We start from the raw sequence: 16527 nt of genomic DNA, 5'->3' as shown, positions 1-16527 counted from the left end.
CTTGCCGGTGATCCTACAGATCAGCGACGTACACGTTCTCAGTTTGAAAGAGCCTCTTCTTTACTGGCTCAAGCTCCAGTAAATCATGATCCTGACACTTTTGCAGAAGCTTCAGGCCATCCACATTGGGAAGCAGCTATGAATGAAGAATATCATTCATTGATGACAAATGATACATGGGATCTTGTTCCTCTACCAAAGGGACGCAAACTTGTTAGATGTAAATGGGTTTACAGAACCAAGTATGGACCAGATGGGAAAGTTGATAAACATAAAGCTCGTCTCGTTGCTAAGGGTTTTTCACAGGTTGAAGGCATTGACTACACTGAAACCTTCTCCCCTGTTGCCAAAATGAACTCTATCCGCCTTGTTCTTTCCCTTGCTGCCTCTTTAAAATGGGAAGTCCATCAGATGGATGTTAAATCTGCCTTCTTGCATGGGGACTTGCAGGAAGAAATCTATATGGAACAACCCATTGGCTTCATACAAACAGACTCCAGCCTTGTTGGTCGACTTAAGAAATCCCTTTATGGCCTCAAGCAAGCTCCTCGGGCTTGGTATGCCAAAATGGATAGCTTTCTTTTAGAATCTGGCTTTTCTAGGTGTCATTCTGACAATACTGTCTACACCAAGAAAGTGGGCAACTCTCTTATCATCCTTGTTCTTTATGTTGATGATCTTATTCTTACTGGTAGTGATCCCAACCTTATAAACCATGTGAAGTCCAGCCTTAAAAAGAAATTTGAAATGACAGACTTAGGACACTTACACTATTTTCTCGGTCTTCAAGTCTTGCAATACCAAGAGGGTATTTTCCTTTCCCAGTCCAAGTATGCTTGTGATATTCTTCGTCATTTTCACATGGAAGACTGTAAGCCAGCCCCTTCTCCCTTTCAGTCTGGAGTCAAACTTTCAGTCTCTTGTACTTCTCCTGAAGTTGATGCTACCTTATACCGTCAACTTGTCGGAAAACTCTTGTATTTAACCCATACTCGTCCTGATCTTTCCTTTGCTGTTGGCCTTGTTGCTCGTTTTATGCAAAACCCCCGTGAAAGTCATTGGAAAGCAGCTAAAAGAATACTTCGTTATGTTCGAGGTACAATACAGTTTGGGATTCATTACAGTGCCAAAGCAGCTCCTCTGTTAGTTGGTTTCACTGATTCTGATTGGGCTGGTGACCCTGATGATCGGAAGTCTACTGCCGGTTATGTCTTCACTCTTGGTTCAGGACCTATTACATGGGCTTGTAAGAAACAGGCTGCCATTTCTCTTTCGTCAGCAGAAGCAGAGTATCGTGGTGCCGTGGAAGCTAGTAAGGAAGCCTTGTGGCTTCGTCAGATCCTATCAGAGTTTGGCTTTGAGCAGCAGCATCCAACCACACTTTGGTGTGATAATCAAAGTGCCATTCAGCTATGCAAAGATCCAGTCCAGCATCAGCGCAGCAAACACATTGAACTACACATGCACTTCATTAGAAAGCTCATTCATGACCATGTTCTTGAAGTGCAATATTGTCCAACAGATGATCAGGTTGCAGACATCTTCACAAAGGCTCTCACAGAGGCGAAGTTCACTAAACTTCGATATATGCTTGGAGTTCAGGAAGTTGTCACTAAGGGGGGATAGGCTCTAGTGCCTCCTTCCTTCTCCTATTGTTTCATATTTGTAAATCCTTCAATCCTATCCCAAGTTGTTCTTAAGGGGGGATGTTAGGATATTCCGACACATAGGATATAGTTAAGTTCAACTTGGTCTAGTATAGAGTTAGGTAAAGTGCGTTTCTTTACCGTTGTACATTTTGTAACTTACAATCCGACAGTCACGATATGTAGTGATCCGACGGTTCACTCTCACCTCGGTATTACCGACACTTGATCCGTGGCTTGACACCCGATTGATCCATGAGTTCTATTTAAAGCGCATGGAGGGTCATTGTTCGGGTAATCCGTGCATGAGAGAAGCTTATGTAAATTTTCATTCTTTGATTAATAAATTGCCTGTAGTACCCACGTTGGGACAAGCCGTGGACTGTTTCCCTCCTTGCACTTTGAGGGTTTTAACCACGTCAAAAATACTGGTGTATTGATTTGAGATCTGGTTGTGAGCGGTGTCCTTTTGGTATTCTTTCTGAGGAACTTACCCTGTAAATTCCTACAAAAAGTTGAAACCAATTAGATATGGTCCATTCACCATCTTAGAAAACATTGGGAAAAATGCTTACCACCTTGACTTGCTCGCTTATATGAAAATGTATTACATAGTCAACGTAGAGAAATCAAAACCTTATGAACCTCCCATGATCATGGATCCAGAGAAGAGTGGTCAAGTTCCATCAATGGATGATTTTTCTCCAGGGTACTTGGAAAAGTTTCCTAAAGACATAATCCTAGACAAAAGGATTAGGACTTCATGACATGGAGATGTGGAGTACCTTTGAGTGGGTTTCAAAGGAATGCATCCAAACAAGGCATGAGGGATTGGAAATGAGAATGCGAGGGAGAAATTCCCTTAGCTACCTTTTCATTTATAAGACTTTTGGAGGCTCAAAACCTTCTCAGTGGGGAGTATTAATACAAGAGTATCTACAAAGGATCAAACTTTGAAGTCCTAAAATCTTAGCAAAACTAGCACCAAGTCGTAGATATCTTCGAGAAAATTCCAATGGAACAAACTACACCTCAAATTGAGTCTATATGACAAAGTTACGCTCATTTGAATTTTTTGATAAATAGGCAAAAATGAGGTAGTGATAGTCCCACATGGCACAACTAGGAGGTGCCACATGGCACCCGTCAGGGAGCACCATGTGTTAACCCCAAATTATCCATGTGGCATGATATGACATCCTAGTGGTGGTTGATCTGGCAGGACAGGGGCTGACTGAGAACATACATGGGCCAATGGGATGGGGCCACATGGCCGAATCGAATGGTGCCATGTGGAACCTAGCTGGCAACCAAATAGGCTTGGCCAACCTGCAGACACATGTCATGGCAGAATTTAATGAAATTGGTTAAATAGGTTTGCGAACCATCATTTTGGTAGTCCCGATAAACTGGAATTACATATGGTTATAACCATGCAAATGAACCTTTTAAAAATAATACATTTGTTGTAACTAGATGCCAAGCTAAGGTCTGGTGGGAGTTTGACCTCGAGACCCCGTGAACTGACAATGGACTTGCCTATATATGCCAACTAGTGCACCCCAAGTCGTCCTTTGTAACACCCACCTCATATATGTATAAAAAACTTGCCTTTGCGTTTGGAAGGGGATCTGACGATGGAATGGAGGGAGCCAAAAAACACATAGGTCGAGAGGGGACTTCCCCCAAGTGGGCACAAATACCAAAGTTGATTCTGGGAGTATTTTGGAGCATACTCTAGAGAATATCCCAAGGGAATATTTGAAGCATATTTTGATCTGTTGTGGCATGAAATTTGAGGAGGAGGTGACAATTCCAAAACCTTTTGAAGTTTATACTAATTTTTCTCAAAATTTCACAAGGAATCCACTGTTGCATTCGTAATTGAGATCCGAGCAACATATTTTTGGGTCATCCCAAAAAGTGGGGTATTTCCATGTAATTTTCCATTATTTTTCTTATATAATAAAGAGGCCTCTCCACTTTGAAGTTGGGCTCAAAGACGTAGCTCACACATTGTGAGTGAACTCCATTATCAAGTCTTGGTGCATTTTCGATATTACATTCTTTTTGTGTTGCTTCTTCATGAGTGTTGCATGTATGATATTTTATCCTCTTTAAGTAATTATGTCTAACATCACGAAAGGGAAAATCCTAGATCATAGAAAAAGAGGATGGGATATCTACATACATATCTCTTCAAATGGAGCTCTTCGGGTGGAGCGGTATGGAGGGAGTAATAGGTGTGCGCTTGGCAAGTGAGACAAGGTTGAATATCCTCATAGCAAGACCATGCATATGGATGTTTTAGAATTTTTTCATTATGATATATGTGGTCCTATGTTTGTAACATCGATCATAGGGTATTTATATTTTGCGATGTTCATAGACAATTATTCTAGGAAGACTTGGATCTACTTCCTGAAGGCCAAGTATGAGGTCTTCAATTGGTCTCAAGAGTTCAAGGTTCTTGTGGAGAACCAAACATGAAGGAATATTAAATTGCCGAGATTAGATAATCAGGGTGAGTATACCTCTAATGAGTTCTTGTACTTTTGTAGGCAGGTAGGAATCAAGAAGGAGCTCACACTACTCTACAACCCTCAATATAATGGGGTTGCCGAGAGGAAAAATGGGACCATCATGGAGGAAGTGAAGGAAATGGTCTATGATAAGGAGTTATCTATGTTTTTGTGGGTAAAGGCCTACAATACAACTGTGTATGTGCATAATAGGAGTCCTCATAGGGTGTTGGAGGATGTGAATCTTGAAGAGATATTTACAAGAGTGAAATCAAATGTGAGTCACTTGCACATATTCGGTAGTCCAATTTATGCCCATGTGCCTACAGAGAAAATGACTAAGCTGGAGCCATTATCTGATAGGGGTGTGTTAATTGGATATAATGAGGTCTCTAAGGCCTACTGAGTCTACAGTTGAGGGCAAAGAAAGGTTATCTTGAGTCGAGATGTCATATTTGATGAGGATAGAACCCTCATGAGATCTCATGAGCGAGATCCAATAATGGTAGAGAAGAATGAGAAAGAGCCTCCAAAGGCTGAACAGGGACCAACAAAACCAACAAGGACACAACCAATAGATTCATAGGATGAAATAGACATTCCTTCAAGCTCTACTAGGTTGAGGTAGGTCAAACAAACATTGAGCGATGTTGAGGAGCATGTGCATGATCCTAGTAGCACTTTCAGGCAGAGCAAGCCACTGATTAGATATTATAGCTATTTGGCACTATCGAGAATTTCTTGTGAGTTTGAGCCATCCAATTTTGAGGAGGCTACAAGACTAGAAGGTCTAGAGGGATGCCATTATAGAGGAGTATAAATCCATCATGAGTAATGATCTTTGGGATATAGTGCTGAGACCGAAAGGGAAATTCGTGGTCACTTCTCGATGGATCTATAAGATCAAACATGCATCATATGGAAATATCGAGAAGTATAAAGAAAGTTTCATGGCTAGAGGGTTCTCTTAGAAGGAGGGAGAGGATCACTAGGAGACATTCACACCCATCACTAGAGATGCATCTATTTGAGAAATTATGTCCATTTCTTCAGAGATGCAGTGGAGAATACATTAGATGGATGTGAAGACTACTTTCCTCAATGAAGTACTTAAGGAGGAGGTGTATATTGAGCAACCTCAAGGGTTTGAGGTGGATGGGAGAGAATTGTATGAAAACAATCTCTTCTTGACAGGATCAAAGAAGATTATAAGGATGTGCAAGGATGATATTACTTTGGAATTTGAAATGAAGGACATCAACTTGATGCATTAATTTTTGGGATTGGAGGTGTGGAAAAATATAGGAGATATTTCCCTTGGACAGGGAAAATATGCAATGGAGATCTTGAGGAGATTCCTGATGGAGGATTGCAGGCCTATATCTACACCTATGATCACTAACCTGAAAAAGCTTAGCCTTTCTAAAGGTGAACTAGTGGATCCCACATTATATAGGTAGATGATAGGTTCCTTGATGTATCTGGTCAACACTAGACTGTATATATATTTTACTGTGAATACACATAGCAAATTCATGGTGGAGTCAAGATAGGTTCCTTGGGTGGCAACGAAGCATGTGCTAAGATACCTGCACGGGACAATAGAATTTGCACTGAAATATGTCAGAGCTAGAGGATTGGAGCTGCATGGGTACACAAATTATGATTTGGATGGGAGTGTGGTGGACAAAAAGTCCACATATGGATGTTGTTTCAACTTGGGATCAACCATGATCTCATGATTCAATAGGACACAACAATAAATGAAACTTAGTTGAGCAGAGGTAGAGTACACGACTATGGGTATGGAAAGTCGTGAGGCAGTGTGGCTTTGCAAGATCCTTGCAGGATTATTTGATTTGTATATGGGGCGAACAATGATACATTGTGATAATTAGAGTTGCATTAAACTCTCTAAGAATTATGTATTTCGTGATCGTTCCAAGCATATCGAGATTATATACCACTTCATCAAAGGTAGGGTCCAGAGGGGTGTTGTGAGATTATAGTACGTTTCTACAGAGGAGAAGGTGGCATAATTTCTCATGAAGCCTCTAGTGAAGGGAAAGTTTATGAAGTACCGAGATAAGCTGGGGTTGGTGGAGAATCCCTTCCTTGCTAGGAGGGAGTGTTAATGTGATTAGCATTAGAAGATACTCTAGAATTTCTTGGTGTATTAGCATGTGGAATACATTATTTGCCTCTTCTAGTGATTTATGTCTTCTTTCCTAAGTTTAAATTAGGAAAAGTACAAAAAATAAAGTCAATTAATTATTTTGGACTATTGGGTTATTTTATAAGCCTATAAATAATTTAATTATTTAAGAGACTTAGAAATAATCTCTACCATTGATCTTCAATATTTTCTAGAATGAATCGACAAGATGTTTCTAGAGGGAAGATTCAAGATTTTTCTAGAAGGAATCTTCAAGATGTTTCTAGAAGGAAGATTCAAGATGTTTCTAAAGAGGAGTTTGGAGTTAGATTTTTGGACTCAATGAAGATTATAAATGGAGGCTAGCTATAGAGGTGAATACACAATGAAAAGCACAAGTGTGTGAGAAAGTCATCATGAGAGAGACCGATTCTCTTTGCGATATGATTGGATCAGTGACCAGTGTGCATAAAAGGAATAAATGTGAGTTGGATGAATCTAGGAGGGTTGAGTTGGAGGAGCTTGTAGGTTTAATTGTAAAAAGGAGATCATGGTTTTCTAGAGGAGGCCGAGTTCCTGGAGTGTTGGGTTTTTCTAGTGTGCATTAGTGGCAACACACAGATGAAGTTGCTGGATGACGCAAAACTGATTGCTGGAGGCTAATTTCTTCAGAGCGATTTCATCTAGAGGAAGATTTCTTTGAGGCTGATTTACTCGGGCCAAATTCATTCTGAGAGAGACAAGTTGTAGGTTCCAAATAGTACTTTTACTTGTATTTTTGTGGGTCAAAAAACCCATATTTTCTAGATAATGAAATGATAGAGAATTGTTTGTTGGTCAATTAATTTTGCAATGTACGATTGATATCTATGGTTTATTTCTGCTACATATTTTAATTATAGAAGTTAAAGATACGAGTGATTTTATTTTCTGGTGATTAAATTATTATTTGGGTAAATAATTAATAAACTAGGGATAAATTAAATTGGTATGAGAAAATAAATATGGTTGGTATTAGAAATTTAACAATATTATACTCAAATGTATAGGTATAGTGGCTTACAAATTGGTACTTCCAAGCCATTATGAGATCCACCTAGTCTTTCATGTTTTTTGCTTGAATAAAGTGGTTGGGCACAATTATAGAGTTCAAATAATCCTTCTTAGTTGAAAATGATTTAGTTTAAAAAATATCAGTCTTTTAATGGGGACTTTACATCTTTCATACACCTTTTCATATAGAAAATGAATGATTCATATATATGGAAATTCACATGGAGAATACCTAGAAGTCATTCTCTATTGATACGTTAATGTTTCTTCCTATGATTATGTCCCATGTTAAAAACCAAACATGCATGATTTATGTTCTAATACAATTGACCAAGAATTCTGTAAGTGTAATGTCATGTTAGTATGAGAAGCATTGGAATAACTATAATGGTGGTCCCTGTGCTTATGTGTTCATTATGTTATGTTGTAGTATCTCATGATTAGATGCCCTCAGGATGAAAGAGGTAAGGTGTAACTTTGGGGTGAATTTCACCTAATAAATACGTTTCATTCATGGCATCTAACTTGAATGTAAACATATAATAAGCAAAGAAAAAATTACCATAAAAAATTATAGAGAGGGAATATTTTCCCAACACATGCTATGCATAGATTGATAACAACTACTATAAAATATGATCCAAAATTAGTAATTTTTTCATTCACTAATGTGGATTATAGCAAGTAAAACCAATTTTTAAAGATTCGAATTTAAAAACCAACATTGAACAATACTCAACAAATTGATAATAGATTTCATCGATATGGGCTACATCTCTAAGGCTGCTTAAATGACAAACAATTGCTTGAAAAGGATGTAAATTACATCATTTCACCTTTTTATATCAAATATTTGCCCTAACTTTGTGAAATCAATATACAATGTCTTCTAATAAGATAAAAATGGCTTTTTCTTGCAATAACTCGTGCTTGCTTATTTTGCTAAGAAGGGGTTATTTGTTACGGAACTCCTCCCATGACCCAATTATACTACCTTATATCATTTTACAAGTGTGTGTATAGATAAGGTGCTATCTTCTTTTGGGTTCGAATCCTTCAAATACTCTTTCTTATCTTCCATATGGTTAAACTAAGAAAACCCTAGAAAGTTAGTAAGTTCATTATGTTTAGCTTGTTGTTTCCTAGACAGATCTAGTCAAAGGATAGGTAATTTGTGAGGGAATCCAATATGCTTATTTAGAATTTGTTTAAAATCACAAGGAAATGACCAATTACTCTAATATCATCAATACTTGGTGGCAAAACCATGTGTCGAAGAGTGGATCGCAACTGGAATACATTCATCCATGCCTCATCCAATCCAACATTACATGCCTTGACCATTTGTTAATTTTCCCTTGTCGATAAATTGACCTTCATATTATAGATATTTTTGAGAAGCTCATAATCTATTGAACCCTCAATGTGTCTCTTTAGTTTTTTTTCAACCTGCCATTGTAGAAGTAAACCATGAATGCATAGCTTGGTTGGCATGATACACGAATGGTTGTAAAATAGATCTTCAAATAATTTTAAAATCACACCTCACCAAAATTATCCTACATTGCTTGGGATTTGGATAGACATTTTTGGAAAAATTTAAGACCATTAGATCAATTTTGGGGATCCTCTTAGATCGCTCCTCCCCACCAAAAAGATTTTGGACCACCAAAATTTTGGTTTCATTCAAAAAATAAGTGAGGGTACAACTCCCACACTTTTTGGGATTCCATCCATAAGGCTTTACTTGGATGCATTTATTTTATATCCGCACGATGTTACCCCACATTAGCTCTTTGTGAATTCATCACCCTATTGTAAAAAATAACATCTTCTTGCAATTCATAAAGATATTCAGGAGCAACATATTCAACAAAAGGAACTTGAAGATTCTTTCCTTGATCCATGATTAAAGGAGGCTCATATGGTTTCAAGTTTTCAACATTAACCAATGAATAAGTTTTCATATATGGAGGTAACTCCAATAGAAAATCATTATCACCAATTTGTTTCAAAATTGTAAATGGACAATTCTTGATTGACTTGAACTTTTTATGTTTTCCTTTGAGATGTTCTTTGCTAATGTATAACCAAACTTGATCATGAACTTGGAAGTGATGGCGAAATCAATGCTTGTCATAGCCAACCTTATACTTGGATTTTTTCTAATTGTTCCTATATGACTTGATGAACCAATTGGATCTTCTAAATGAACCTCTTGGCTTTATCTACATCATTACGTCCATCCATTATTAAATCCTTCCCAAAAGTGAAGTCCAAAGGATATTTAGGAAAATATCCAAAACATGTCTCAAAATGAGACATTTGTTTATAAGAATGTATGGCATAGTTATAGGCATGCTATAATAATAAAATTATTCATCCCAAAGTTTAGGATACTTGATACAATATCCTCAGAGTAAGTGTATCACTGGAATATTGACCACTTCCATTTTTCCATTGTTATGTGGATGAAAAATCAATGCTCTTATGAAGCTTAGTGTCCATTAACTTCTACAAAGTTGACCAAAATTTACCAAGAAAGCTAGAGGGTCAATCATATACAATGGCTGTGGGAAAACCAAAATGAATTGAAACATGCTAGAGGAACAAATGTACAATCCATTCAATTCTCACCTATTTCTTAAAAGACACTAAAGAACACATTTTGATAAATTTGTCCAAAACAACATATAATCATGACCTTTCCAAGACAGACAAGTCCCCTACAAAATCCATAGACATGCTCTACTAGTGACGAGAAGGTTTAGAAAGTCACATATACAAACCCAATTTTTTGTTATTTGGTTTTCTAGTGGCACACACCACACATTATTTTACATATTTGGACATTATTTCATACATTTGAGGCCAATAACAATAACACTGTAACTGAGATACTCTTTTTCCCATACCAAAATGATTAGAAAGGAGAGAAATATGTGTTTTTATTGTTATATGCATTCTTTCATCTTGTGGAATACACAATTTACCAAGGTTATATAACAATTTGTCATGTACAAGATAATCTAATTCTTTCCCTTTACTACCATGGATTAGTGTTTCATACGAATCCTTAAAATATTCATCTCTAGCATATTGTTCAATGTAACTTTGATGAAATAATGAACTATGCCATAAAAAAATGAATGCATTAACATAATATTTGGATAATACATCAACAACTTTATTTTGTATACCTTTTTTATACATGAGGACCAAATGTAATTGTTGCAATAATCCCATCTATCAAAAATGACGTGACAGCTTAGCTTGTTTTGCGATTGGAGATACTATAAAGGCTAATGATCCATATGTATGATTGTTTATTTTCCAACCAAATAGTGTTTCCACTTCTTCACACTCCAACCAAAGCATATAATTCTTTGTCATAAGTAGGATAATTTCTTACCACACCAGTGAAGGTGTCAAAAAGGAAACTATTAATGTTTGTATCTAAAGCATGGACTTCTAGATAGGCCTAAGTGTAGGTGTGTAGAATATGCCCAAAATATCTTTAGGATACTTGATCAAGTATTGAGTAAGTTGATTTCTATAATTTTGCCTAAGTCTAACTTAGAAAAAACACATAAGCAATTATGTTGGTTATTGATCTAATGAAACTTAGGAAAAGTAAAGTATTTACTTTAGTGATTATGTTTTAATTTTAACCGTTAATCTTAAGTGATATGAGAAATAATCTCAACAATCCATCGCTTTAGAGATTAGGGTTAGGGGTTTAGCTCAATGAAAAGTTATAAAATCAAGGTTAAGGAGAGGAGAAATACAACCATACAATGACACAAGACATTGTGACAAATATTTTTTCAAGTGATGAGTGAGATACTCAAGTGTTTTGGGTTTGAGAAAGGTGCAAGGCTACAAAATACAAGATCCATATAATCTTGGTAGGTCAAGGATGGATCTAGGGCTTAATCTGATATAGGGTATGTTGTATTTGTAAATTCCTAATTGGACCATTACCCTAGGACAAGAGCTCAAGTAGGTTCAAATTATTAATTTAATTAACAACTATTGAATGGGAAGAATTTGCGTGTGCCATATGTGATTGAGATTGATTGTGTAATTGTGCTTCCATTGAATATTTTTTTAAGAACCTAGTTGCACTTTTGTTAAGTAGATTTCTCATAAATATACTAGGAATTAATTATTATGTGCTAGGATCAAAAGTTAACATGGTCTTAGATTGATAGACTAATAAAACCGATTTCATAATCACAATTTACAGGTTCATGTAGGTATTGTAGGAGCTAAATTCGACAATGATTGTACAAGGCACAGATATTTGTAGGTTGATAACAAGAGGGCCATATGCATGTTGTACATCTTATGATGAGTAAAGGAAAATTTTGTTGTTGAAAACCATATAGTTGGGAATTTTTTTTTTTAAGACATAAAAAAAGGAGGGTGTTGTGTGGGCCATGAAGGGACCCGCAGACCTAACCACACATTACGACATATCATTATGGCCAACAACTGTAGGCTCTTAGATCCAGCTGATGGGGGAGATGGCTTAGACATAGGTATTGAGATCAAATCATGTAGATTAAGGTTGGAATCCACTATAGGCCAATTGTTGCAAGGGTTGAAATGCCACAAGAATGGGCTAACAATGCATATGGAGATTAAAATGGAGACAAGATGAGTCAATATAGAGTAACGAGGTTGGAGTTTGTATGAGCATCAATAAGAAAGTGCCATGGGGAGTCATCACAAAATTGGTCAAGGCCACAAGGACTGTTAGCACTCTATGATTCCTTTTAAGCTGAGGGAAAAGGGCCACAGAGGTAACCACATACCTCTTTTGGTTATAAAATGGTATTTTTCTAACCAGAGGGGGTTCCCTCACTCAGAAAAACTTAAAATTGGGGACTTTTCAAGTACATACAAGATAGAGACCAGATCTGAAAGGATTCTTTGAGAAAATGTTTGTTGAAAGTAGGTGAATATTATTGGGAAGTGAAAATCTGTGATCCTAATACTACTAGCCAAATGATGTTTATGCATTTAACAACCAATAACACACACATAGGCTTGTCTGGCATATGCTTCACATAAAGGAAACCAATTATCATATAGTGGAAGATGAACATGAAAAATACTCATTCACACATAACAGAAAAAGATTAAGCTCTGATGCTGCATATTTGAGACTAAGTATTGAGAGGAAAGGATAGAAAACAAGGGTATAATATATTCCATTTGCAACTGAAATACTTGACACAACTTAATTAGAGAAATGCAAGACTGAGTTCTAATACAGCTGAATCAACATACCCATAGGATGAAAGACTGTAAAAGAAATATTACAATAGAATTATCACAAGAAAGAACGAATTTGAAGCATAGTACCACAAGTATCTCTGTGAATATCCACTGGAACACTGAGCATAAGACACCTTTATTCATGATAAAATAGATCACAATATACAAGTCTCTGAAAACTAGTTCGCAATACTATCCAACCTCTTCTAACTTCCAAAATTTGGCATTAAATAGCCATACAATATTTTAACATTATGTCGCGATGCAAAGCATCTCTTATCCATGAAGTGTATTAGATTGAAAAAAAATAGGAAATTTAACATACTTATCGGTTTTCCTTTAATATAAAAACAAAAAACAGGAAAAAATTGACAAAATTGTATAATATTATCTTGTCATGACAACTTTCCAAAGTCTAGTCTTCAGAAACATCGACCATACTTTTTGCATAAAATAAAAGAGGAAACAACAATAAAGCCCTGCACTGTGTAACAACTAGGTATGATGCCTTGTTGGCATAAGTCTCCACAAAATCGAACACCTAGATGATGAATGATTGTGTGACCTGGATCCCAACTCAGCTACACCTCATTCCACTTACTCTTTGACAAATGGAACCTTCCAAAAACTCGTGAAGACCTGTGTGCAACAACAATTGCGTAGCGCTTGTACAACATGCCAATTTCTTGGGTATATCCCCAAAAAGTAATACCTATGTAAAAAATGCAAGAGGTTATTATATATGATATTTTTGTGAAGAAAAACCTCTCTTAGTTCTCCAAATTCTTCCCCAGCTTCCCAGAAAATGCTCTAGAAAATAATGACTAAAAACAAGAAATTTATGAATTGCAAAAAATGAGCTTTGAGATGCATTCGAAACTCTCGATCTAATACATTTGTGCAAAAACTGGAAGAAGTTATTGTTATTTGGCCCGTCCTTGAGAAAAAACCTCTTTCAGTTAACAAAAATTCTCCTCCATGTGGTTGGAAACCATTCTGCACAATGGTGACAAAAAAAGAGTATTTGTGCAGCACTTGGGAAGAGAAAACAGGGCTTGCGCAACAGATTCCCACAGTGAGTGTGAGGCATGCGAATGTGATTTGAAATGATGACCATTAGGGGATATAGGGGATGGAGACTTAGGGTAAATGGGTAGTATTCATACATGATGCACTATGATGGTTTTTAAAGGGGATTAGGCTTAGAGTAGGATAGGAAATACAACAATTGTATGGAATGAGGGATGAGGGAATATGTGAGATTAAAAGGTAGAATAGGGGGATAGGGAAAATGAGGAATATTAGAAGAGGAAAAGAAGTGTAGTATCCCAAAAACCATGCTGCTTTGAACAACAAACCCTTGATTGTAGTTGATTTTCAAATGAAACCTTTAACAGACCTTCACTTTGACAATATACCCCATGACCCAAAAATCTGTGATGACGACTCCCAAAGACTCAACACCACTTCACGTTATCAACCAAAAAATTTGATGACCAGATTCATGGCGATTTTCAGGAATTTGTCGGTCAAACTCATGACAACAAAAATGTTTGTGAATTGGACTTATTTCATGACAATAAATTCTAGATTTGAAGACATTTGACAACTGAAAACTAATTGACTCTAATAGGGACAAGGAGTATCCATGACCATAGAATTCCACCACCCAACCAAATGATGTATATTGGGAGTTCTAGGGATGATAGACCATAATACACATGGGAAAAAGTTCAGGCGGGGTACTTGGATGTGGGGAGATTCACAAACATCAACACACATGACACAAAAAGTAGCGTGGGATGAGTGATAGAGTGGAAAGACCTATTCATGGTCAAAATGCTGATAGGGCCATGTAACTATTATGCAATATGAAGGAAGGGAGTGTCAGGATAATATGTAGCCACTAGTGATAGCCTACAACTATGTGAGACACCACCGTTGGTTGATAAAACATCACTAGTACACATAGCAAGAAGGCTAGTTATGAGAATTGGTGGTTAATAGGACGTGGCCAAAAAACATGCATTAACAACCATGTATAACCATAGCCAACAACCATATATACCCATGCAAAGAACTAGTAGAAGAAAAGTGTAGTAGAAATAACAACTTGGCGCAAGAACTAGGATTGGTAGAGTAACCCTGAGAGGGAGAGAGGGAGACACAATCAAGGGTTTTGGTTGAAAATTAATTCTGTGAGTTCTTAAAGGATTGAGAACATTTATTTAGTTAAGTGTGACTAATGAGACTTAATAAATATATTCAACAAAAAATGGTGAATATGACTAAAATAGGTGATCAATTTGAAGATAGGTTGGATGGAGCCTCAAATTTCCTACCTTGGAAGGCTAGGGTCACCTTGATTATAAAGGAAAATGATCCTTGGGATATTGTTGAAAATGTGATGTTAGAGTTGATAGATTCTAAGGAGAAGGTCACCATAGAAAATAGGGAGATAAAGAAATAAAGGGTACTCTTGGATGCAATCAAAGACCATTTGATCCCTCACTTGTCAAAGAAGGACTCAAGTAAGGAGATGTTTGACACTCTAGTAGGTCTATTCTAGAGCAATATTATTAATAAGAAAATCATGTTGAGGGAAGAGATCTAGTCTATGCAAATGAATATATATGACTCAGTGATGAGTTATCTGATCAATATCACTTAAATTATTGATCATATTGCAAAAGTGAGGGAAACGGTGGACAACCCAGAGTTAATGGACATGGAAATAAATGACTTCCCAGAGACATGGAATCCATTCATCAAAGGAATCTATGCTAAGTAGAACTAGACCTCATTTGATAGGTTATGGAATTAATGCATTTAGAAGGAGCTGAGGAAGCAGTGAAAGGCCAAGGCTATCAAGCAGGAAAGTGATGAGGAATTGACCCTTGCCGATAAGATAATGAAGATCAAGGGAAAATGTTCAATTGACAATGAGGAGAAATCCTCGCAACTGAAAAAGAAGGACTTGACCAAGTTCAAGAAATTTGCATGTCATAGTACATGACACTATGCTTCATAGTGTTTATATAGGAAGAAGGGAAGAAATGGTACATAGTCTCCTATAGTTGTATGACCAGAAGCTCAGGTGGAAGAGTTTGCTAGGAAGTTTGAGATATGATTCACACTTGTTTTCTAAATTTCCTCGAGAACCATACCAATTAGTGCATGGATATTAGATAGTGGAGCCATAATTCATATGGCATGAGCATGGGATATGTTTGATAGATTGATAGATTGTGACTCATGGATGCATGTGAAGTTTGGTGCTGATACCAAACATGCGGTGAAGGAATTTGGGATAGTGTTTTTATAGCTTGAATCAAGAGGCGTTTTGAAAGTGAAGGACATATTATGGGTGACATAACTCAAGAGAAATTTTATCCCAATACCTATTACAAATAAGAAGGGGTTTTTTATAGTGTTTTGGGATGGAAAGGAACTTATCACATCCATGGAATATAGTTCTAATGATCACCACATAATTGGAGTCAGAGAGGGAAACTTGTAGAGGTTAAAGGGCAATCCCATTTGAGAAATGGTATGCAACAAAATAGTGATATAGAAAAAGGAGTGGGATGCTCCAAAATTTGAGCAAAATAGAGGGAGTCAATTTCGAGGTTTAGGTGGGAAGGACTAGTCAACAAATTCTTCCAAGCTTGTCAAGAAGGCCTCATGTTATGAGATGAATTTATAGGATTATTAGGAGTAGGAGACTTCCAAGAAAATTTCAAATGGAGTAAGTTTTGAGGATGATTCCAAACTAGGTGGCAGGGAAGGCTTCCTGTTCAAAGGGAGTAGCTGTGGTAGTGGATGTAGTTCCAGGATCAAAGCCGGTTCTAGATTGTATAAATAC

The sequence above is a fragment of the Pinus tabuliformis genome, chromosome J (assembly GCF_031772625.1).
Source record: "Pinus tabuliformis cultivar Carrire ecotype Pingquan chromosome J, CPIR1, whole genome shotgun sequence".
Classification (NCBI taxonomy): Eukaryota; Viridiplantae; Streptophyta; class Pinopsida; order Pinales; family Pinaceae; genus Pinus; species Pinus tabuliformis.
This window is presented reverse-complemented; position numbering follows the sequence as displayed.